Below are 25,443 nucleotides of genomic sequence, written 5' to 3' on the forward strand. Positions count from 1 at the left end.
TCAGCTGATGTTTGGAGTCTGAAAAAAGAAGAATTTAGTGCAGCTGTGAAAGGTCCATGGGAAGAGATACAATGCAACCATCTCTCCCCTTGCTGCATTTTGTCTTTGAGTGGCAAACTCAGCAGCACAATGTTGTTCAAGCTGTGTACAGATTAACTATGGCATCACTAGTTGTGGAGGAAATATTTTAGAAGGGAAATTCCCTCAAGCCTTCTGAAGGCCAGTTTTGGGTTAGCAGCTATTTAGATGCAAATAATAATATGGGGCATTACACTTGAGTATCTTTAATGCCTATTCTATATTTTTTCTGGACAACATACCCTTGACTGTGAATACACACCTTGCACTTTTTGCCACATCTTTTGTGTTCTGTAGATTGATAAAGCAAAGGCTTAGACTGAACCCTCTGTGCTGTGAATCAAAGCCATTCATCTGCTTTATCTAATTCACATTTATATTATTAGCTGGTTATCAGGATGGGGTCTTCCTGAGAAAGCTGAGTTATTCTGCTTTGCAGCATGTTCTGGAGCTTTGTAGTTTTGTTTTCATTAGCACTAAACTGGAAAAAAAAATGGATGTTTTGCTGTGAAAATGGTGGCAGGCTGAAGAAAGCTAGGGTACCAACTGGCTGCAGACGTGAGAAGCAGATTTAAGTCCTGTCTTGGAAACATCTGCAACAGAATACTCTGGCTGAAATACAGCAGAGTATTTCATCCGTATCACTCTAAATAAGGAACTTGAACCGGGCTTTCATCCAGTCTAGACTATGTTTTATCTTATATAGTGTCTTTCTTCCATTTTTGCCCAGCAGTCCACATGTGCTATTGAAATAGAAATGTTCTTAGCTTCAGTGAAATTTCACTGCAGCAGAAACAGTTCTGTCAGTATTTCCTCTTTATCTGTCAGCAGTCCTGCATTCTGTGGGGGATCCTCGCTTTGAACAACATCCTAGCTTTGAACAACAAGCATGGAACAACAGTCTTTGTTAGGCTGTTACTGCAGTCTTAGTTCTACATTACTGAAAAGTCTCGCAGTCAATTGTGTATGCTCAAGTCATGAGTTAAAGACCTCTAAAATACTGAAAATTACAAACGTGTAGAGAGATGTGTTTGCAGAGTGAAACTATGAATATCTGAATTTCTGTTGAAAAGTCTTTTAGCCTACCAAACTATTATTTCATTTAAATACTGATATTTTAAAAATATATGATTTCATATTATACTTAAATTTTCTTGCTAGCTTTTAACTGGTGCAGTTGTATTAAGTGATGTATCACTAAAGGGATTTTTTATATTATTTCATATGCAGTAGTTTCCTTCCCTTCTTTTCTAGATGGGAAAGAGGCTGTCCAGGAAAACAATTTCTAGCATACATTTTTCTGTCTGCATACTTCTAAAGATCCATTCTCTTATGTTCCGTCTACTGGGAGTGCAGATGCAAACTAAAGCATGGCAGGTCTGAACATAGTAGGTCCTTCATCTTAATGTATATTCATCCCAAAAGCAGACCTCATTGCATTACACTCAGTAAGAAAATTGCTGTCCTGACCACTTAGCACAGTGTTTGGGAAATTGTATGGTTGGTACAAGTTTAAATCTGTGAATCCAGGAAACTCACAGCATGTATGATATCTTCACTTAATTCTGTAATTCAGAACATAAAAGTGACATGTTTCTGTAAGAAGTCTTTGGTTAAATGTACTTATGAAAATTGTACCCTCAGTTCTCAATATGTCATTATTTAGTTACCACCAATTGCAATTTGTTGAGCTTTTTCTTACTGGAGGTAAATCCTTCCACATCCACCCATTTACTCTCTGAAAAATGAGGAGAAACTGTGTTTGAAAGTGAGTTATGCCTCTGTTGTCCATTAGAGAATTCAGTTTTACGTATTGTTGCCATGCTGTTCATTTCCAATTGTACTAGTAGTCAAAATTATAGGTTTACCTTGTCTCCTATGTGCAAAATATAAATTGTGTATCAAATACCCATGACTCAGTGATGGGTAATGAGTAGCAGGGGAATGAGGAAGCAAAAGTAGCATTCAGAAAACACAAGAGATTTGGTAATCAGGATGTAACGGCAAACAGGTCTTAGAGTGAAGATAATTACCTAAATCATGCATGATTTGATTGGATCTTCAGTGGTGTTTTTTTTTTTTTTTTTTAAATGTTTGAACCTTGAAAAGGACAGTTTGTGTTATTGTTGGTTCATGTGCAACATTGAGACACTCATCTAACATTGAGACACTCAGAAAATCCAACCAGCCTAACTCGTACCTTTATTGACTTTCCATGAGATTAATGTTTTTCAGTTAGCTTGTTTGTTTTTTCACCTCATGGAAGGGGAGAACTTTAATTTATGAAAACTTTGTTTTATGCCAAGATAAAAGGAATGCTCACCTTTCTCATCTAATTAGAATTTCATTCTGGGTATGTAACATGAGTGACTGTTGAGTGTTGGACTCATTCTGCCACACTGATTATGTAGAGAATTGTTGGATAAGATGTCAGGAGACAGGGCCGCTGTGCCTTTTTGTAAGGGTTAACAAAGAGTAAAAACTTGTATAAGCTATCTATTAAACAGAACATAATTACAAGTTGAGATACTGTGACTTTATAATGCATTTTATAAATAAAAACGTTTTGGATTGAAATAACTGAATTTTAAATTCAGCAGTTAATATTTTATTAATTTTTAGTGTCTGCCACATAATGGATATTACAGTAAGAAAATAGCTGAAAACTTTACTCACAAAGCAAAATTTCATGGACATGAAGCTATGGAAAACTCCCTTTCCTTCCTGAAAATATGAATGCTCTTTTTATTTGTTTGGAACACAAAGGGGAGCAGCTTCTAGGCTGTATAGCTTTTCTAGCCCGTCTCCTACATAGACATCTTGAGAGTCTTGTATTTGTGCAGAACAAGAAATAGCCCAAACTAAAAGTGATATAGCCCAAACTATAATCGATGTAATTGAGTATTTCTCAGTAAAATGAGAGGCTTATGTGCCTGAAATTGTTTTAAACTAAACACTTTGTTCCCATCTCCTCTATCTGCTTACTCCTGTGTTCTTAGCAAGCTCCTTAGGCAAGAAATTTTCTGCCAAAACAACCTCATAAACACAGATTAAATGTCATTAACCTTTTTGTCTTTAATTGCAACCCTTTATACACTATGCAACTTCAGGCTCTCTAATAAGTGATTTCTATTCCTTTTAATACTATCACATTTTCGAAAGTGAGTTAGGAGTCCGTGGGCAACATTTTTCCAATACCACTTTCAAAGAGAGAGAAGTCTACCACGTTTTTCAAAATGTGGCTGTATCTTTAGATGAATAAGTATTTGGAAACATTAATTAATGCATATCTATTTTAGAAGTTAATTCAGAGATCCTAAATCACTTGGTGCTTTCTAAAAAGTGCTTTTTCGTTTAGTATTTGGACAATATTCTTTCTTTTGAAATTAAGCTAATTACCTCATTTTGCAGTTTATATACTTTCACTTTTTAAATAGAAAATATTTTAACAGAATGGTACTTGATTTTTGTTTTAAATCTATTTTAATTATGAATACGACTGTTAGGAAGTCAGCTATTGAAAATAGGATAGTGTTACAAAAATAGGGCTAAAAAAACCACTATTAACTGTGAAAGACTGCAGGAATATCAATGGGACAAGTTTGTGTTAGGTAACAGAAACCCAAAGGCAAAAGCTGATATATTATAAAAGACAGTATTTATGGCTCATTAGATAAAGTCACAATTCAACGCAGTGTTCAAACACATGATGCTGATGGGGAAAAAAGGCATGTCATTAATCAGGTTATGTAGGAGAAAGAAGACAATTAAAGGAAAACTCAGCTCTAAAGTCAAATGTGTAAAAGTTTGGCAATAGAAGCACTGTCTAGTTCCTATCCTGTTTTGAGGGGAGTTTGGTAGGCGGAAAACACAGGATACATGAGTAATTTCAAAACACTTCAATGCACTAATGGTAAAGAAACAGTTTCGCAGAAGACTTGTTATATATTGTTTTTATAGACTTTCTGCCTCAGGTCCCTTAGGCCCTGTTGGGGTAGGTACTTTTTATTGTTGTGTGTTTGTGAAATACTTACTCCAAGAACTTCCCATCTAAACAGTCAAGAAGTTGAAGGGGCACAAGGGGCCAAGGGATGCAGCAACAGTGGCAAAGCAAGTTGTAAACTTCAGGCTGCAATTCCTCATATCAGTTATTGGCAACTAGTATATACTGCCTCATTTATGTTCCTTGACAGACACAGGCTGCCCGATACAAGCCTTGCTCTCTGTGCACTGCTTGGGAATTCAAAATTGATGGGTTCTTTGAGCTTTGAACCTTTGCCTGGGATGTTTAGTATCCGTTCAGGAGAAGGAAGGGAAAGTACATTGTTCGATATAGGAATTCCTGGGGAAGAGCCTACTTTCCAGTAGCTGCACTTTGTATCAAGTATTTATTAACACCCCAGCCTTATTCTTTTTCATGACTGTCATGTTTGTGCTTGTTGCAGAGGATATTTTTGAACATTAATTGGCAGTTAAAGTAACCTTGTCCAATGCACTTTTGCTGCTGCTTTTCCCTTGGTTGCTTTTCTCTTTTCATTCTCTACACTTCTAATAAATATTTTAAATTCAGTTGTTGCTTTTTATTGCACTTTGGTCACAGAAGACAGAGAGCTTGCCTTAGTCTGCACTCTAGAAGACAGATAAGCAGAAAAAATGGGAGCAGAGAATTCCTGGGGAATAATGGCACAAATACAATGCCACAAAAACTCTTCTATAACTCTAATTCCAGTGAAGCTAGAATTGTAAATTTTGATTTCTTTGGTGATGTATACATTTATATCAAAAAGACTTGCAGCAGAGATATCAGAGAAAGGATGGAGGGAATTGTAACGTAGTGCAAAGGAGACTATAATGAGGCTTACTTTTCTTTTCAGTGTGCCTATTTTTTATGTGTCTGTTCAATCATTTTAAGTCACTTTTGGCCTTTTGGTGATTGGCACATTGTTAAATAATTAAGAAATTATTAGATTTATTTTAGAAAAGAACAAAAATAGATTCATGAAGAGGGATTGGGAGCATGGTGGATTCAGTGATTGGTGCTCCAGCCTAGGATTCACGTGCAGGTGTACAGGGGTATTACATACAATTAATACTAGGTGCAGAGAATGATCCTTGTAGCAACAGAGCTGCTGTGCTGCCAGCAATGCAAAACAACATTGAAACACCCTTATTCCATAACTTCCTGACCTTTTTCTTTTAATCTTCGTAAATAAGTACCTCTCCATGCTCCAACACAACCTCTCTTTAGTAATACAAACACAATTCCTTGGTTAGCCTTAGTGAACAAAGTGATTTTTTTCCTTTGCTCTTCTGCTCACATTCCTGTTTCCTCAGATGCATTTTTAGATGAAGAAACATTACGCCTGCAAAATCTCTAGACCAATGGTCAATCCTTTTGATTTTTTATTTCTCAGTTTTATTTTTTGCACATTTTTAAAGTAGTACATTATCAAAATAATTTGTGATTTAATATCTAAATAAAGTGATTTTAAACCAGAATTTTATAAGTAATTTCATACAAGTTCCATAAAGATGCAACCTTTTGCATGCTGACTTTCAGAAACTCATCAAAATACTTGGATGTGATTAGTATATACTTACATGTAAAAATAATTATGACTTGTTTGGAATACACAGTAAGCTAAAGAGTGATGCAATAAATCACTAAAGTGTAGTTCATGATATATTTAATAAGGTGTATCACTGTGGTTGTCATCTAATTTATTACACCTCAAAGCGTTCACCAAATCTGTCCCAGGCAGAAACTCCGATTGTGTTTGGTTCCTGTGTGAAGGAAAGGCAGTCCCTTCTGTTACAGAAGTTCTACAATATGTTACTAAATTGACTCATGTAGTATTCAAGAAATGGTAATGAAATATGCAGATTAATACAAAGCAGAAGAAATAATTGCAGGTGTTCAAGAGGTGTATGGAGACTCATTCAGTTTACAATGGAATAAGGGATTTTTTTTTCTGACATCACTTGAATCTTGTATTACTCCCTCTACGTTTTACAGCCTCAAAGGACCTTCTTTTGAAAGGCTCTCAAAGGAGACTTTTTTAATGTGGCATTGATACTCAGATACTTTTGATGTCATTGTCCTGTCCTTCTCTCTTCCACGGATAAATTGTGGAGTATTGAACTTAATCAAACTGGTTTGGCCAGGCTAGTGGTAGAGAGGCTAGTAGTGGATGAATACTAAAGCTCCTTTAAGAATGAAAAAATTAAAAAAATATATGTATATAAATTTGCATTCCATTTTGACAAGAAACTTTATAGGCTGAAAGCCTCCTGGTTAAAAGCATATGTTAACTGAGATGTGCAGCCTTAAGCACAGTGTTTGTCTCCATTTTTACATAGGCTTCTCTTCAGAAAGGGAAGACACAAAACTAGTCATATGTTCACTGACTATGCCAAAGGTGCCCTAATCTCTGCAAGAAGTCTGAAAGGTTCTCCTATAGCAGGCAGTTGAACTGACTCCTAGATGGAAGTGGTTCTTGGTACAGTTTTCCTGACAGGTAGACTACAGCTTTCTTTGAATGGATTTTATTATGTATACTCTATCCTAAAAGGTGAGGGAAGAGAGGTATGTGTATGAGCTATAGGTACACACACAGAGTTAATTTGCTCTTGATCGAGTACCTTATTTTGTGTTGCATCTATATGCCTGTATCCTAGCTTCCAAAATACATGAATCCTGAAGATGAATTCGTGGCTCCTCTGGAAGACTGAACCAAAGTCCAGGTCTGAGTGCTTTTATGTCACATCACTCAGTCTGGATAGGCTTCATCTGTGGTAAGATATACGCCACAGTTTTTCATGGTTAAAAATTGAGAGCAGCCATTTATTTCTTTTATAAAGTTTTTACCATGCTTCCTCGCTGATTCTCAAGATACAAGATTGGAGAGTTGTTTGCTGTTGGCTCACACATTTCTTCTTTAATCACCTCTAAAGCTTATGCTTTTCTTTCCTGTTCTCTAACTATTCATTCAGATGAAATACATTATCTCACTTGCTGCATATCCCTGGATCCAGATAACCCACAGAGGAGTGTGTGCTGGGAAAGTTAACCTACAGAGTGGATCTGTAGTCTAAGCGAGCTTAATTTTTACATATTTTCTGTTATCCTACTGGGCACTGTGTCATGATGACCCTGTTCTGTGAACTCCAAATGAGCTGGGTCTCTCCTGTCAACTATTCAAATTTCAAACCTTTGCTGTTATCTGTGTTTTTTTTTTTTTTTATGTTGCTAGCACAACTTTGTACAGTCAGAGTAGCATTTAATCTCTTCTGATGTGGAGGTGCTGTTCAATTCAGACTACCAATTTTCCAGAAGTGGTTTGTGAGTCATCTCTCATCATACTGTTTTGTGAATTAAATGAATAAAACAAAAAGAAACCCTTAGCTAAGTCAGTGGTCTAGCTGTGGATGTAGGACTCTTTAAGATCCTTGTGTTATGATGCAAGTCATTTCCTGGGGATCACCTGATATTTACCATTTTCAAGCAAAGCAATATACTGTATTTCCAGCACAATCTCGTGTAAGTCAGCTAGCACCTCATGGTGTTAGGTTGCATAGAAAAAAAATTTCTTTCATGCTTTGATGAGAAGGGCATTTAAGACACTGCTTGTGTCTGAGACAGAAACCGTGGTATTACCTTGAATGGCTGCAATGTTGCAAAAAGGAATTTTGTTCTGTGAAATGGGGAAGGCCCTCTGGATAACATCAATATCAAGCAAATCTCAACTGTGTGTAATTCAAATGAGATGACCTCTGTAGTATAGTGGAAAGTTTGGTATGGTACATTTATGTTAAAATAAACTTGATATGCTATGACGAATGATATGATGACTCAGTGTCATAGCTGTAACTAGGAAATGGTTAGGCTGCTTTGCAGTTGTGAACAAAGACTGACAAATGCTGTGAGAATGAAAACAAAGGCACTGGGTGTGAAAGAAAACAGTTCAAACATAAGAGAATACCAAGATACAGTAAAAACAAATTTTGTCTCTTTTTCTTCTCCAACTTCAAAGTTTTTTTTTTTTTTTTCTTACATTGGATAATTATTTAAAAAGTATTTATTTATGCTATTATTTATGCTTTCTGTTTAATTACCAACAGCGTAAGGAGTAAATAAACTGTAAGTGTGTAAGCAACTCTGTATGAGACTAGGAATGAAATATAAACTCCCTGTGAAGATGGAGCTTGGAACTACATGGTCCTTAAGGTCCCTTCCAACCCAAACCATTCTATGATTCTGTGCTGGGATGAATTTATGTTAAGTCCAAGATAGAGGCAGGGCCCTCCTCGTTCTCTATCTATGTTCTTCTGATTTCTGTTTAATCATTGAAGTTAAATTCTGATGTTTTGTAAATAAATTATTAGTTCAGGGTTGGTACTCTCCCTCACTGACTAAACAACACAGTTTACTTTTATAGCCAATCGCTTCATTTTTGTAGGTTTAATTCCAGTTGAGAGTTGGAGAAGGTTCGTTACTGTAGACCCTCCGAAGCTAAAAGATCGTGCCATCTTCTACAGATTCTATCCCTAAGTGTTTAGCTGCATTGGTAAATCATGTTCATCTGACTGGATACCAAGAAAACTTCAATCAAACACTGCTCAAATTATTTCCTCTTTGCTTCTAATCACAGTTCACCCTTTTCTCTCTGCATTTTTGTTTTCACATTTGCAAATTCCAGATTTTAATTTTACCACTGTCACTTGTAGACTGTAGAACACAGTTCCTAGGAAAATATACAGAAGAGTGCTAGGGGTACTGCTGCAAACTGAGTTTTAAGAACATTGTTATCTATTAAACTTTTAATTTTCAATATATATACCCCGGGCAAGAGGGTCACTTTTTTTTTTTTTTTTTTTGCCTCTTCTGAGGGCTGCAATAGTTTGATATTATAATGAGGGAGGAAGGATTCTATAGACAGTTTGAAATGATGCTAAGCATTTTAAACTCCTACTGAAAGAGAAAAGAACAATGACATGCTTTGAAAAGTAAAATTTCCCTGAGTAGGATTATGTCTTCCGGGTGGAAAAATTCACAGAAGTATGCAAGACTGAAGGCAGTCTGTTAGCCACTTGTGCTCAGTTTCCAAAGTAACAGGCCAAGTGCAGCAGGCTGATCTGGCTGTCAGTGTCTGGAAAAGATTGTCTGTATTCTGTGCCTCTTATTTGAAGAGGACAGTGTTTCATAGTGACGAACAGGAGAAAGGTGCTTTCAAGTTACCCTCACACCCCAGAAGGAGCTTCTGAGCATTAATTTCTTAAGTGTATCTGAATGAAATGGGACAGGGATCATTTCTTATTCCTCTTGTACCTATACAGATAATAAGCTGTTTCTGCTTATATTTTGACACCATTTGATGATTTTTTCCTTTTATTTTCTTTTCCATGACTTGACATGACTCTATTTTTCTCTATTTTACAGTTCCCTGATCTCTAAGAAGTTAATGGTAGTTGTTGTCCAAAATTCTCAAGTACATATATCACCTTTCTTCATTTTTTAATCCAAGCTTTATTCTAAAGGGTGTTTGAAATGTTTACTTAACTGGTTGAATAAAAGCCTTGCAGTTATTACACTCTAATCATCTCCTTCTCAGGCAACAAGACTTGAATTGTAAAATAGCAATTTATAGCTAACATGGTTTAAGCATGAGGCCAAATCCAAGTGCCATTGACAGTATTATGCCTGGATTATTTACATCATCATTCAAAACCTGAAGCAAATTCTCTGCTCATAATATGATTTATAATAAAGAATGAAAAGCATTTTCATTGATGCAGTTAGTTTCCTTTTAAAAAAAACTTAATGGAATAATGCATTCTACTACATCCTCTTGCACTAAAAAAATAAGGTTTATTTCTATTTCTGAAGATTAAATTACACAATGCTTGAGGAATTTCTGCATTTCTGGAGGTCTTCAGCTCTCATGGGTTTCTGTTTAGACAACATTTGTTCAGCTATTCCTAACAATAATTAATTAGCAGAAAAAGATTCAGAATTTGAATAAGGTGAAAGTGAAAGTATTATTACTCACATTTTAGTAGTTTCTCAGTAATAAGTAGTAGGTAGGCCCAAGTAAAATAAAACAACAAGGTATGGGGTTTAATATCAGACAAGTATCTAAGAAAATATGTATATGAATAGGCATGGACCTCTACATTACAAATTTTTATTTATTTTTTAACTGCTGTCGTGAAAGAGGCATCTGTATGTGTAAGTTTAACTAGGGAGTACTTGGAAGTTTGTGTCCTTCTTGGTGACCCTGTGCAATTCAGTCTTGCTTCACTGTACCTCAATTTCTCTAAGTATGAAACAACACTGATTTTAAAGTGCTTTGAATTCTGATGAAAAATTATGTGTGTTATGAAAAGTCTTATATCTCCAAGGCTAGCAAAACAAGTTTTCTTACCTTTTGCTGCTTAATGTTTAGGACTTGTACATTTTATTCCTAAGGCGTGTATTGGGATGTTGTATCTTTGCTAGAAGGGAAATCGTCCATATTTGCAGTTCACCTTTATGCAATGCAGCGACATTTTTAAGTATACTTATTTTTAAAAGCCCCAGAAACAAATCTGGACTTTTAACTAGCAATCTGCTTTTTTTTTTTTTTTTTTTTTTTGTATGAATAATGGCATGACTTAAAACTCAAAAAGGTGTTATTAAATGACAAGCACTAAAAGTACACAGAAGTATCACTAGCTCTGTGAGTTAATTTCTATGCAACAAGGAAAAAAAAAATGGAAACTTTTGTTATGGATTGTACATAACTGAAACCTACTGACTAATTTATCTGTCAGGTCTTTTAAAGATAATTTTGCACTCAGCAAAACTCAGCAGCTTTTAAAGAATAAAGCTGTCTTTTGGTCAACCAAGTGTATCACAGTGATATAAGCAGGTCAGAAAGAAAAGTTGTGCACAAAGAAACGGAAGTCAGTAAGAATGACAAAAAGAATCATCATGCTGAGTATACCTACATATTTCTACTTCATGGTCTTTGGTTCTACAATCTTCTTTCCCAAAAGCATGCTTATTTTTACTTCCCAAGTAAATTCCCTAGATTGACTTCCTAAATCTAGGAGACAGTAATGATTACCTTCAATCCTTTTGAGTTTTTATAATAATCACCTAATAATATAAAAATGAATATAGTCTGGACTGACTTAAATATTATTCATTTATATACCTCAAGAAACCCCTCAACATCTGAGAAATGAGTAAGCTTCATTTTTCAATTAAATTCATACTCTAAAAATGCCTTTGTCAAATTTTTGTGTTCTGCAAATTTTACACAACAGAGCCATTTTCTATGTGAAGAAAAAAATCAGGGATTAAATTTACTGAAAATCTTCTGAAATTTGAGGAAATTGCAGACAGTAGCTCATGGTCATTAAGCACATTCTATGTGCAGCTTTTCAGATTATTCTGATAATTTCTGAGTTCTCCTTTCAAAACTCCAGTATTTCTGACATCCAGAAAATGCTCTTCTCTAAGAAGAAATTGCATAAGAAGCTTTCTGTTAAAAGCTTCTGTTAAAAGCTTTTAGTGGAACAGTTAAAATTAATATTGCTTAAAAGTCTGTATTATAAGTAACTTTTCTAATTGCCACAGGGATTTGTGGAAGGTTTGTTCTTTTGGAACTGGAGGTGCAGAATATTTTGATGGCAGTTTACTGAGATGTAATTTAGAGTGTGGAGGCCTGGAGCACTTCATTTGCTCCTCTTTGATAAGGATGGCATTGCTAAATTAGTCAACTCACTTCTCATTTCAAATCTCTCCCTGAATGAGATTTAAAATTTTAACTGCATCAAGTATTGGAGGACCTATAGTTTGTGCAGTAGTCACAGAAATAAAATGGTGTGACTGTAGCTGATACCTTTCAAATACCATCACCATACTGTACCATCAGCAATTGGAGAGAAATGTAGATTCCCAGAGGTATGTTTATGACTGTTAATATAACAAAGAAATGCTTTAAATCCTATGTTTTTCTTGTCATCTGCCAGGAGGTAGAACATTATGAGCTTTATTAATTATTTAGTTCTGGCATGGTTAAGATTTTTTTTAAATCTGTTGCATGGCTTCTATATTTGGGACAGTTGCTGTTCTATTTGAAACTGGGAACATGGAGGTGTGTAAGTGAACACCTGATTAAAAATGCCACAGTGGTTCTCACTAGAGCTGTTCAATAAGCAATTCCTTTGTAGGGCTTGGTGAATAGAAAAAAAATCCCATTCGCCTCAGCCTAAACTTTATCCATTGTCAATAACTTAAACAGAACCTACAGATTTTGCTTTGAAATGCCTGACGCAATGGCATCTGTTCCATTGTATTGCTTATTCTGTGAAAGCAAATGCCTTTTCCTATGAAGACATTTAGACATTTCAAAAAAGATTATTAAAGCATGCTGGGTGTTTTCTTCATCCCAATATGTTTTCTTCTGTCTCTTTCTTGATTAGTTTAGGAACATTCTTCTGTTGGCATGACTTCTCTTTCTGGCTCTGAAGTGTTCCTTTGATTCACTGGTCCAGGTGCTAATAAATTTAATAAGTTGCTTTGAGTTGTTGCATCTTCCTTCTTTTTGCATCCTGAGCTAGATTCTGTTTCCTTATAGTTGACTGAAAAGTCAGTCCTCCTCCCTTTGATTTGAGTTGTGAGTTTGAGTTGTTGAGTTTGAATATGAAATAGGTACTAGCTCAGTCCTTCTTCAGGAAGAGTTTGAAAAGTAACCATAGGAAATATCAGCGAATTTTCGTTTTCTCTTGGTAGAATAACTCTCAGGTGTCGACTTCAAGCTGACCTCTGTAACAATAAGGGCGTGTCTGATGGAGATTTTAAAACTACTAAAAGGAAGATTAACTATAAACTCCAGAAAATGTCAAGGAAAAATGGTCTCCAGCAAATCTATGCTTTATCTTAAAGCATTTAATAATAGCCATTGGTGCATGTGATCTTGCACATCCTTTAAAATAAGAGATGATGGAAGATCTTAACTAAGCATGTTAAAAAAAAAAAAAGGAAAAAGAGAAAGAGACGATGAAAGAGAGTGTAGATGAAAGAGGCTAGAAAAGGAGTTCTTGAAGTAGGAGATCTCTATTGCGGTCAAGACTACTCATGAAACTAATCTGTGGTATGTGACTTTGATCAGAAGTTTTCTTTCTGTGACATGTTTGCTTCTTGTAAAAATTTCCATCCCTTTGTAGATGTGTCAAGAGATAAATATTACCAGTCTAGGTTATTAATTTTAATTTTAAGCAAAAAAGTAAAGCAGGAGGAAAAAAAAAATATTTTTTTAGCTAATTGAAACTATTTTGAAAAAAAACACAAACTGACTGAATGTAAAATTATATGAGACTCTAAACTTGAAACATGGCAATAGCATAATCACAATGCAGCTCTACCAAAATAGAAAATAATGTCCATTTTTCATTTAAGCAGTGTACTGTACAAAGTACCTCTCCTTGATCTGATGGCCTTTTCACAATGAAGTGATGAAATACAGAATGCCAGTATCAGAAACATAAATGTGCTAGGAGTTGAAGATTTTATGTCTTTCCAAAGGCTCCATTTATGCTCCAACTTCTTCCTATCTCACCAGCGCTACCATCCTTTCTTATTAATAGATCTTTCCTAAAACAGTCAGGGTACATAAGCTGCGTTGAATTGCATACCCTCAGCTTGCTCCCAAGATCTGGGGATGTTAGAGGAAGAAAGCAAAAAAGTTAGGTTTAATGGTTATACTAGCATCAGACTGATCCTCCGTGGACCAGCTGAGAAGTTCCTAGAGCATAGCATACACCCAAAATATATTTGACATGGGAAGAAAGTGTGAAATATGTTGATTAATAGTGTGTGGTTTAGCCAGATGCAACAGACGCTTTTTACTATGGATTGCTTACCGAGATAGGTGTATGAGGGCAGACCATAAAAGTTTTCAGGAAACAGGACAGATATCCTCTAACAGGAGGATAGAGGTTTTCCATTATGTAAATTTAAAAAAGTACCCAGTTCTAAGAGGATAATGCAGTTCTAAGATGAAACTGCTAGCTGTTGTGAAGAAAAATAATGTTGCTTTATGAATTTTTACTTTGTATTCCCTGCGGATTTGGCTTTTGAAGATCTGTATCTTAACAACCCAGTTCTTCAGATATGTAGTGACTTTACAAAAAAAGCAACAGAAACCAACACAAAATCTAAGTAAAATTGCATGATCTTTTCCTTCAGGGGCACAGCAGCCATTATGTTTGAGACGGTTAGAAATGTAGGGTTTAAATTGATTTGCACTTGCCAAATTCTAGTCCACGTGGAGTTCAAATGATCTTTATCAACACAAAGTTGTGCAGAGTGCGTTGCAAGTAATGATAGCTTGAGCTAAAAAAAAAAAAAAAAAGAAAGAAATTGGAACTAAAAGACATGATGTATATGCAAAATAAATCCCTCAGAGAAGGCCACTTCGATAGAGCTATCTAATTACCCTGTCTTTATATTCCTTTATTTTTGATGCCGTGAGTGTCAGCAGCTTAATGTACAGATGAGTATCCAGCACTTTTCTGCTTTGTTTTGCACATGGCAATTGGACAGACAGTCCCAAAGGGTTCCTTTTTATTATGGATTATACCCAATGAAGGCCCTGGCTGTAAGCACTCTATGACAGCAAGGTTATTGTAAAATGGCTTTTTTTTGCCCTTTGAAGTAGAGCTATAACACTGAGAATAACTTTTATGAGGCCTTGTGGGAATCTTGTTCTTTATGAAACTCAGTGATTATGTTCAGAGGCTGGAATAAATGTTCCTGTGAACTTTTAAAAATAAAAGAAAGGAGGAAAAGAAATGAGAGCATTTGTAGCTTTAAGGGCCAGGTACTCTACCACATGCAGTTTACCAGATTTCCTGCCCTAGCTTTCACCCTAAACTGAGGTTAGACACACCTAGGGAGCAGAAGTTACTGATACTCTTGTAGCACAGGAAATTAGCAAGTAGTTCCATCCATTTATCTCTCCTGTTCTGGATGATGAAGGCAGAACACAGGATCTAAAAAGAGGATCCTTTCCCAGTATTCAAAAGAGAAAGTTCAGTTTCCAACTCCCCCCCCCCCCTTTTTTTTTTATTAGAAGAGTGAATGGTAGCCATAATCCTGCCTAACTGGTTTCACTATGTGAGATCATGCTGACAGCTGAGCAGCAAATAAAAAGCTGGGAAGTCAGTCAGCCTCTTATCATTTTAAAACTATAGCTTTCTTTAGCTTTTGCAGTTTTTAGGTATAACTTTCCTCTTGCCCAGACCTTTATTGCCTACAAAGACACAGAAGCGGAGAACCTAAGACACCATGCTTCTTGTGGATCTGGTATGAAGTAGCTTCAGGAAAGCCTGTGGGCCCAAATATGTAGAATACATGAGGGAATGCAAGTCCTTAGTTCAGTTTCCTGTCACCAGTCATGAACTGCAGTTCTGTTCCTTCCATGTTTTAATCCAACCTATCCCCCAAATCCACCTAGAGAGGATTTCAGCTTCTCCCAAAACCGAATGAATACCTGTTTTCCTGTTGATGTGCTGAAAGTGGCTTCTCTCATCTTACACATCTGAGCCACTAACAAGCCTTCTCATAGCAATGGAGAATTACCTCTGATGGTAGGTGGAACAAATGAATCTTACTCTGAGTCCATAATGCTGTCCCATCCCTGTCATTCACGAAAGGAGAATGCAAAGAATGTCAAAAGGAAAGCTGTGGGTTAGATAAGAGCATTGCAGTAAGAGCCTTTGAGATCGTTGCGGCAGAGGGAGGGATGTGCAGGGAAGATGCAGTGAATTCATTGTCATACAGGTATCAGCCATCCTTCGCTGCTGTCTGCCTAAATGGTAGTTTTATCCTCCTTGTATATTGAACAAATGGAAGCCCTAAAGGAGTTGAAGACAAGAACATCCCAAACATAGTTTCAAATTTCTCCATCATTCACAGAAATTAGTTGATAGGAGATAAACCCACCAAAAACAGTGTGAAACCCTGAAAAGCATTTTTCAGAAAAAATGAATGCTGAAATGGTTTTAGGGCTATAAGACTTCATCTCCTGACTAAACAACACAAAGAAAAAAACAAAACAACCACAAACAAAAACAAAGGAAGAGGTGAAAGAAAGAAACCCACTTACACTGAAAATCATTTAAGCTTCTTGTCATGCACCCATTTTTTCTGGCATTGGTGAAAAATGAAATATTGCTGAGCTGAGAAACACCACTGAGTTCACCCTGAAAGAATATGCTGATGAATCACACAGTTACAGGGCTGCAAAGGTAGGATAGTTGAACACCCAGTGGAGCATGTTTTCAGAAGCCACAGCTATACATGGGTTTGCGTTTTCATGGGAGACCTTAGAATGGGAGAGAATGTTTAACTCTACCAGGAATATTTAAAGAGTTTTTTTTTTTTTTTTTTTTTAAAGAAGGGTTTGTTATTTCATTTTTAAACAGAACACAAATAGCAGGTATTGTCTGGCTGTGAAAGACACTGCCATAGTTAGGGCTTGAACAGACCACCAGTCACTTATTTAGATGTTGAGAATTAGCCATGATGTCTCTCTAAATATATTTCCTGTGCAGAGAGGAACTTATTATAGGGGTCAGTGCAGGAGCTGGGCAACATAAAATTTGTGTTTTAATATGAAGGGAGCAGGTTAGGTGATGAAGACTAAAATATAGATCTGCTAGTTGCTTCTGGATTCTGGAATTCATTCTTTCAAAGCTCGAAACCTAAGAATTTCTCTCCTTGGTCATCTTTAGCCCCTTTTCTCTGATGACTGGAAAGAAAATTCATATGCATTTCTATGCTTCTAACTGAGTTTATATTGGAACAACAGCTTGACTCCAAAATGTTCCTGATACTGGAGTCTTCCTTCTAGTATGGTGGACGAAATCCCATTGCTGTGCAGAAGTCAGCTAGAGGATTATTGCTTCTTCACCGAGGCACAGATTTCATTTGAAGTTTCCATGGTGAAGAACACTATTCTCTGAAGCTTTGCAACCCTTGTATTTTCTCCATCCAGAAATTCTGACTTACAAATTTGGTCCTGAGAAACAGGATACTTCTCCCTCATCTGATTTTACAAGCCGGTTAAGAAGGCAGTTAAAAGCTAGAGGACAGTTAGAAATAAAGTTTGTGTTATGTTCATGCTGGTGAACATTGTTGCACTGATCACTTTCAGAGTGATTCACTCTGTTCACTCAGAGATGTACAGCAGCAAGGCAGTTTTCTTGCTACAGCCCTTGGTTATATCACACAGAAGTTGACGTATTTTAGTGTCACACTGAAAGTTATGCATGTGCATAAAAGTCTTAGGATCAATGCTTTTCAAGTCATCAGTTTTGAGAGACTGAGGCCCTTATATCAGACTTAATTTCTTTGTCAGCTTGTTCACAGGAGGTAAGACTAAGAATAGGGATTTTACTTGTTAGTTCAAGCATGTGCTGCTGAGCAGCTGGCATTTGTGCCATGCATTAACAATGTAAGAGCAGTTCCCTATCTGGAAGTTGCTGTATCATGAGCTTTTGAAAGGAAAAATGTGCTTTGCATTCTGTGCATTGACACACACATATGAGAGAGAAGTTTGGCTATGAAGCTTTGCACGGGAGACAAACTAGAGTCTAATCCTGTAGATTTCATTACTGCTGTGATAAGGCAAAACTATTCTCTGTGTCAGCTGCTAATAAATGCTGCTGCAGGCCTTTATGTGATGCATCATTGGTCACCCTTTGTATCTTCGTATTTGTGAGTTGATGAGGCCCTAATTCGTGGAGTCCTGAAGAGAGGGAGCCATTGGTGCAGAAAGAGACTAAATTCTGCTGCTTGCTTGACAGCACCAACCTTGTTAGAATATGCTGTTGTTGGAGGAGAGAGAGGAAACAGAGAAACAGTGAAGGAAGATCATAAACTATAAGTTTTCTTATGCTTGAAACAAAATTTTGGACATTATAGTCATGTGGCATATTTTTGCAGTTTCAAACAAAAGTGAGAGATTGCAACACTTCTTAATAGGAGTTACACTTTGTAAGAGTGAATCGGTCTTGTGTGTGTATTTTCTCAGTGAGCAGGGCAATGTTTGAGAGATTTCAAGTTCAAGTTGTTTTAATGGTAGACTTCTGAGACAGATGTTTGTATGCATTTGTACAGACTTCTAAGAGAATCTTCCAATATTTTTGTTTACGGCCATAATTTTGATTCTTGCTATGCTTCTTTATATATATACATATATTTAATAAAGCTTATTTTAATGCAAATTCTATTGATATTTTAAGCCACAGAGAAGTACCCATACAGAGTTCTGCACTGTTATTCACTGTTGCTCTATACTACCACAGTACGTGACTAAGGAATGCAAGTGAGTACAGTATTGAAGGTGTGAGTGTGAGTTTATTGTTACTCTCAATAACATTGTCCAACTCTACAATTTATAAACCTTTCCTAAAAAGTCTATATTGGTATTCCTTTTGCTTCTTTCAACCTTTTGAGGCAATGTTTATGAAACAACCATCTCAATATAAGTTTACATATTGAAATTTCACTCTCTATTCTAATGCATATGAAACAGGAAGCTATAAGATTTAACTGAATCATATTGAGGAGCTTTGCTTTTAATGGGAATGTTGTTGGCCTTTGAACCTCAATTTGAGTATTCAGATTTGGAAGTCACTTTCCAGTGAAGCATTGTAATTATTACCATACACTGGGTTTTCATTGAAACACTGTTAATGACAATAATATTATCAGAAGGATATAATGTGTGCTTCATTAGAAATTCCATTTGTTTGCACTACAGAGATCATGGCAGTTTGTGTTAAAGATGTGTCTTAATCTCTTCATCACAACAAGGAGCCTCTTTCATAACTGTAACTTTTTAAAAATGCCCTTTTTCTGCTCAGCTTTCAGATACTCTGTGATATGAAATTGTTCTTCGTTTTCATTAAGTGCAAACATAATATTCTCTTTTGGTAAACTATTACTACAATTGAAACAATTTTTTTAATCAGTTGGTGCATTTGATTTACCAAAGGTTGTGTGCTTAGAATTACTTTACATTTAATTAGAGCTGCAGCAATTTGTTAGCTAGCACTGAACTCTGATGAACACGAGTCTCTAGGCACGTTTGGAAAAGCTCATGAATTCTCTGCCATTCGCCTAATGAGCTGTCGGAAAGGTTCCATCAATAGTGTCGAAAAATTTGTTTAAGGACCCTCCAGACGTGTTCAAGAAGCTTGAATGAGCAAGGGCTAATATAAAATGTGTGCCATTGGGCTAAATATTTCTGGAAAGGTCCTTTGCTGCTAATATAAGGAGAATTAAAGGTCATTGTGAACGTTTGCTTTGGAGGGGGTGTTTTTGAAATGTGGATTGTAAAACATAGCTATTAATAGCTTCAACATTATCTCTGGAAAAGGACAGTGTGAAGGTATATCTATCTGACAATCTCTTTCCCTGCCACAATGCAAGGGTGTATACGGCCTTTTCTATTCTCCACTAACCACAGCATAGGGATTTGAGGAATACATGTAAAAAAAACCTTCCCTGGGAGGATAATAATCTTTTAATAGGCTAGCAAGTCAATGGAAGTCTAGCACCCTCAGTGTTTCCACAGTGTCACACAAACGCTTTGTAGAAGAGGAAGACTTTTTGACAGTTCCTGTTTGAAAGAAGCTGAAAGGCACAAGGTGCTGATCTCTTCTCATGTCATTGGCCTACTCAGATCACTGTGCTTCTGGGAATTCACAGAGACACAATAAATCCTCTGTGCTATTCGCAGCACAAGGGTTATGGTGCAGTATCCTCTTGGAGCTTATAGGGTATGTGAATGTCACTCTTCAGGACAAATTCTCAGGAGTATGTCATAGAGTAGTCTGCAGTTACTAATAATAGTCCTATAAGTCATTTATAAATGAAACTTGTTAACTACCTAATACCTTGAGTTAAAAAAGTAGGCATCTGTTCTATACCATATGTCAGTAGTCTCACTGCTGTCGTTAACAGAAGTTTGTAAGAAGAAACGTGTAAATATTTTAAAAAGTAAGAGCATACACAGGAATATTTACTTCAGGCTGAGAAATGAAGAAAATATCAGCTTCTTATAAGCCAAGATACAGAGCCCAAAGAGATTCCAGGAAACATCAAATCACACTAAAGCTTCAAGGTTCTAAGATAATTTTTTTTTTCTTCTTTAGTATTAACAATAGCGTCTTAGTCTGTAACTCCCTAAACAGGCCATTGACTGTTACTGATTTGAGAAATAAAAGATTATTTGTTAAACTACCTCTTTCAAGTCTTGCTCTCCTAGCTAGCAATACAGACATAGTTTCAGAGACAACAGACAATAGCTTAGGTTTGTTTCTTATGTGCAACATCCAATGCTGTTAAAATTCTTTTTTAAACAACCTGCTAATCTTATAGACAATCTTAAAACCAAGACATCACACTTAAGGCTGGAAGGAGAAACTAGATGTTGCAGAATCTTTAATATTATGTGCATTGCTAACATAATTTTTCCCTAGATCATGCACAAACATTTTCCTTCCGGATAACATGTTATTTGCAATAATGGAAAAATGAAAGTGTGGTGTTTTTTTTTTTTTTTCTTGGTTGTTTCAAGTTTTCTCATCAAATTAAAAACAAAGTAAAATTGCTTGTTGAGAAGTATTGTGTGAAGCTCCCCCTCTTCTTATAGAGAGTAATGCAGAGATTCTGGTAACAAGGCTTATCCTCAAAGTTTGGAAATTCCTAGGTAAATCTGCATTAAAATTCTAGTAGGTGATTTAGAAATACTAAAAGTGCTTTGGATGGGAAGTAGATATGACTGAAACATCTTGGTACTGAGAGTTTATCTGGGAGAAACACAGAGGTTACCATTTACATATTGAATATTTGCAACACTAACACAGATCTGGATTCAAATTAGGTATGTGATTAAATCTCTGATTTATGGAAGTCAGGATCTTAAAAATTAAAGGTGTTTTTTTTTTTTTTTTTGGTTGTGTATCTGTATGCTGAACTGTGAACATCTCAGAATGCTTTATGGAAGGCTTGCAGAGAAGAGATGTTCATGAGCATAGATATTTCACAGGTATCAACATTCTATCTGTGCCAATGCACAAGCTCCCAGCAGTATGCATCTCTGATCAGTTAAAAATGCCAAAGGGTATAACAGACACATTTGAAGAAGGTTCTTCAGACCTTTATGTCATTTGTTTTATTGTGTCATTGGTACAGTGATGCATCTGATTATGAGCTATATGGGCATGTCTAAATCATCTGTTTAATTCCTAAATGTAAATGGTTAATAACTCTAAATGAGATTTCATTTACAGTAAAAAGGGATTTATTTTCTTCATTCTTTTAAAATGCAATACATAGTAGCTAGTAGTTGCTAGCACAACTATCTTCTGTGTTGATAGTATTGTTTGCGTTGGGCAGAAGAAATGAATATTTAATTAGATATGTCATCTACGTATAAAATGACCTGCCCAAAATCTGTAACGAATAATTGCCTCCCTTTTAATTAAAAATGTGGGAATTCCAGTGGACATTTTTTACACATTTGTTGAAAGTCTACTGACAGCTAGTGATTATGGCTATTGGTGTCAAAAATTTTTGTCTTTAATACATATGGAAATACAGACTGGAAAGATATACCACTAGTCTCCTACTGAATTATACTTTATCATGGAAGAGTAATTTCTGTTTTCCTTTGTTGCATTTTCTAGGAAGATGTAAAGATTTTTTTTTCTTTTATCCGAATGACACTGATGCATCAATGTGATGAATGACATTAATTTCAGTAAGTGTATGCATTTGGACCTGTTGCAGACCACCAGACTATGTAACTGTATTATGTTTGTGAAGATCATTTATACCATTGGATAATGTCACTGTCCAACCCCATCAGTTAAGAAAATCCATGTAAGAGTTCTTTTTGATTCTCTGTCTACAATACTTATACATGTATATACACAAATGTGTATATATACTTTTATATATACATATATAAAGAGTATATATACTTTTATATATTCATATATAAATCTTCAACTCCAGTATTGCTTTCAGTAAAAGCTACAAAACTTCAGGTTCTGTTGCTATGTTTGTGTGGGTACCTGCAAGAGGCAGTGCATAGCAAGTGTACATCCTTTGGATTTTGTGGTGATTTAGAAAGTAGTCCTTTAGTAGAATGTGTGATGTACATAAACATGCAGGACACTTGAGTGACAGCCCCATAGACTCTGTAGCCTTTGCGTAGTCTGCTGTGCTCAGTTTAGAGTGCATGTGATGTTTCTAAAGTGTTTGCCAATTTTACTAATGAATGTTCATCAGCACTCATGTTGTGGCACTGATTAATCTTCCCCCACTTTTATATTTTATACTGGAAAAGAACATCTCCCGCTGACTTAAAGGGCCTGAACATCCTCTCAAATTAAATTACCTTACCTGGATTATCTGGTACAGTTTGACTGCCTATAACAGGCACAGAAGGGTTTTAAAGGAGATTTAAAGACAAGGAGTAGAAGAAGGGAAATGTAATATTTAAAGTAAAAGCATCTGCAGGGACACTGGGATATTTAAACTACAAACTGTTTTTAAGGAAAATAAAAGCTGTATTCCCCTACCCTTTTTTCTGACTTCAGAATATGAGTACCTGTGCTAGATTAAGCCAAAGATCAGTCTAATTCAGTGTCTCTCAGAGTGGCCCAAACTAGTTGCCTGAGAAGATGTAAAAAATTAGTGAAGAATTTGTGGTGTAACGGTTATGAAGAATACGTGTGGTAGTAATGTGGTGAAGGGACAAAATGTGGAGTGTGTGTAAATGGTCTGCTTTATCCACATTGTAATGATATGTTGATTTTGATGTGGGGAATTTTTATTTATTTATTTATTTTGATGTAAGTGAAGTTTGTGGAGACTGTTGGTTGTGTCAGTTGGTTGATTGACACATTGGTTGTCAGCCATCACTTTACTATAAACATGAAAAAAGGATTTCACTTTTTTATATTTAAAAGGGGAAGGGAATTGTAGCTGGCAGATGGCAGTTTACAACTTAGATATGTCAGACACGTTATCCATTGTACAGAACAAGCATGGTATGGTTAAAAAAGGAAAAATACCAACTCAAGATTGTTTAGGTACCAACTTCTCAGGCTTAAAGAATGTGAAGTTTGTTTTTCATTGACTACTCTAAAGTGTTCATTTCAGAGAGTGTTCAGATAACCTTCGTGGACTGATGAACGCAACTGATAACTATTCCTGGGGAACTTAATGGCTTAAATGAGTAGAAAATGATAAAATGATCTATTCAAAGAGCTTTCTCTTAAATTCTTGACATTCTGCTGTAACTATTGTTTACTTATTTCATAGAATTAAATAGTATAATCTGTGCTTTATTACATTGTTGCTGCAGTTATAATTTGCAAAGCACAGCAAATTAATTTAGTGAATAAGATAGCTAAATACTACTGAAAGCTTTCCTTGGAAAACAAAGCAACTTTCTTGGCAGAGTTGATCATCTCGAAAACATACAGAGTCTGAATATGCCCCTTGGTAACAGTGTCTTTAGTTATGTTTTCATATGTTTTGTAGACATTGATTATCTCAAAACATATTCTGGTGTTAGCATCCTCAACTTTTCTCAAATTTCTTTGGACTGTAATACAGTTAAGACTATAGCTTTTATATTTTTTTGCATAGTTTTTAAACTTTTTTCTCAGGTATCATTATCATATTCTCTAGTGTTCCTCAGGCAAGTGGCATTCTGATGGAAACTTCATCAAAGGAATCTTCTCAATCAAATGTGTTATGTTTGAGCTTAATAAACCCAAGGGGAAGTTTTTCCTTCTGTGAGTTAGTCAATGGCTTTTCGAACCTAGATGAACTCTTGATATCTGCACCACTCTTGAAGAAGTTAATCCCAAAGTTTCACTACAGTGTGTGTGATTAAGTTGCACCATTTATTTATTCTGAACCTGCCATATGAGATTTTCATTTAAGAATTCCAAATTGTTACTCATTAAGACATCTATTAAATACCTCCACAGTCATTTCTTTTTCACAGTACAAAGTCCGTCTGTTCTCCATTCTGTAGTTTTGATTGCCCTTGCTGCTCTTTTCTTACTTTTTTTTTTTTTTTTTTTCCAGATTCCTGTGTGTAGTTTTGAAAGAAAAGAGTAGAACTGAAGACAGAATCAGGTATGCAGACATACTGCAGGTCAGTACAAAACCAGCATGTGGATTCTATTTGGTTTTCTGTTTCTTTCTGGAAATACAGCATTCATTGGCTTTTTAACACTACTGGGTGTTTTCAGAGTTACAGGTATTTCCTCTTCCCTGTCTATGTGCAGATAGGATTTGGGTTCACCTGCTATTTTGTAACCTGATTGCTCAGTATTTTGAGGTCTTCTGCATTTTTTTTTTTTACATCAGTCTTCATTTTTAAAACCCTGAATACCTTAGGATCATCAGTGAATGCTAACACTTTTTTATTTACCCCTTTTTCTAGAACTGTCAAGTTTGATGTTTTCTCCATAGGAAGTATAGATTTGTTTAAACAATTGTAATTTTTAAATTTTATGAATCAAATATCAGTAGTGATAGAGTTGCTGGAACAAAACCAATCTGATCAGGGCAAAAGCCCTCTCTTGTTCAAGTACAGCATGGTTATATAATGTTGGACAACCTCTGCTGAGGGTCATATCAAGCACTTAGGCTCATATTCTCAAGGTTCCCAACTCTTACTCAGTTCATTAGCTGCATAATGGAGAAATGTGAAGCATTTATAAATACAATTCTAGTTGTTGCCAATTCTTAACTACTGCTGGGTACGGAGAATCGTTACTGATCAGTGAAAATAGAAACACAACAGCCTGAATGCTGGAAGATATTTAGCTATTTGATGCCCGTAAGGCTTTGCTGATTAGGCCTTCTGGTTTCTTCTTCCTTTGTGTATGTTGCTGTGAAGCTAATGAGTAACATCAAAGTTTTTTGATTTCTGCTCGATAACACAAATACACGTAGCTAAGTAGCTCCCAAAGAAGTAGTGCTTGCTACTTAAATAGAGTATTTGAGCTGCCATCACTGAGGAATTTTATTTCATTCTTCACTGACAAGTCTAGCAAATTTTATTTTACACTTTTGACAGTAGGTTATGTGTAGGCAATGTGTGCTGTGTTTATAAGAGATGCACTTCATCACATGAAATATTGGCTGTCATTAGAGCTTCCATCAGTCACATCAGACTGACATAAATCAAATAGAACTAATTCCCATATTTGGAATAGTAATTGTTTCAGCAAGTGCACTATCACATAAAAACATTGTGTTAAAAATAATAG

At 35.8% G+C, this 25,443-nt stretch overlaps 1 long non-coding RNA gene across 2 annotated transcripts in view; it reads left to right on the forward strand.

Annotated features, from left to right (window-relative positions):
• LOC121077369 overlaps positions 1 to 25,443 on the forward strand; it is a 476,416-nt gene that overhangs the window by 310,707 nt on the left and 140,266 nt on the right. For both annotated transcript variants that reach the window (XR_005823999.1, XR_005823998.1), the window contains one exon: positions 24,251 to 24,320. This is a non-coding gene — a long non-coding RNA (uncharacterized LOC121077369). The remainder of the gene's footprint in view (positions 1 to 24,250; positions 24,321 to 25,443) is intronic.

This window comes from Cygnus olor, chromosome 13, assembly GCF_009769625.2.
Source record: "Cygnus olor isolate bCygOlo1 chromosome 13, bCygOlo1.pri.v2, whole genome shotgun sequence".
Classification (NCBI taxonomy): domain Eukaryota; kingdom Metazoa; phylum Chordata; class Aves; order Anseriformes; family Anatidae; genus Cygnus; species Cygnus olor.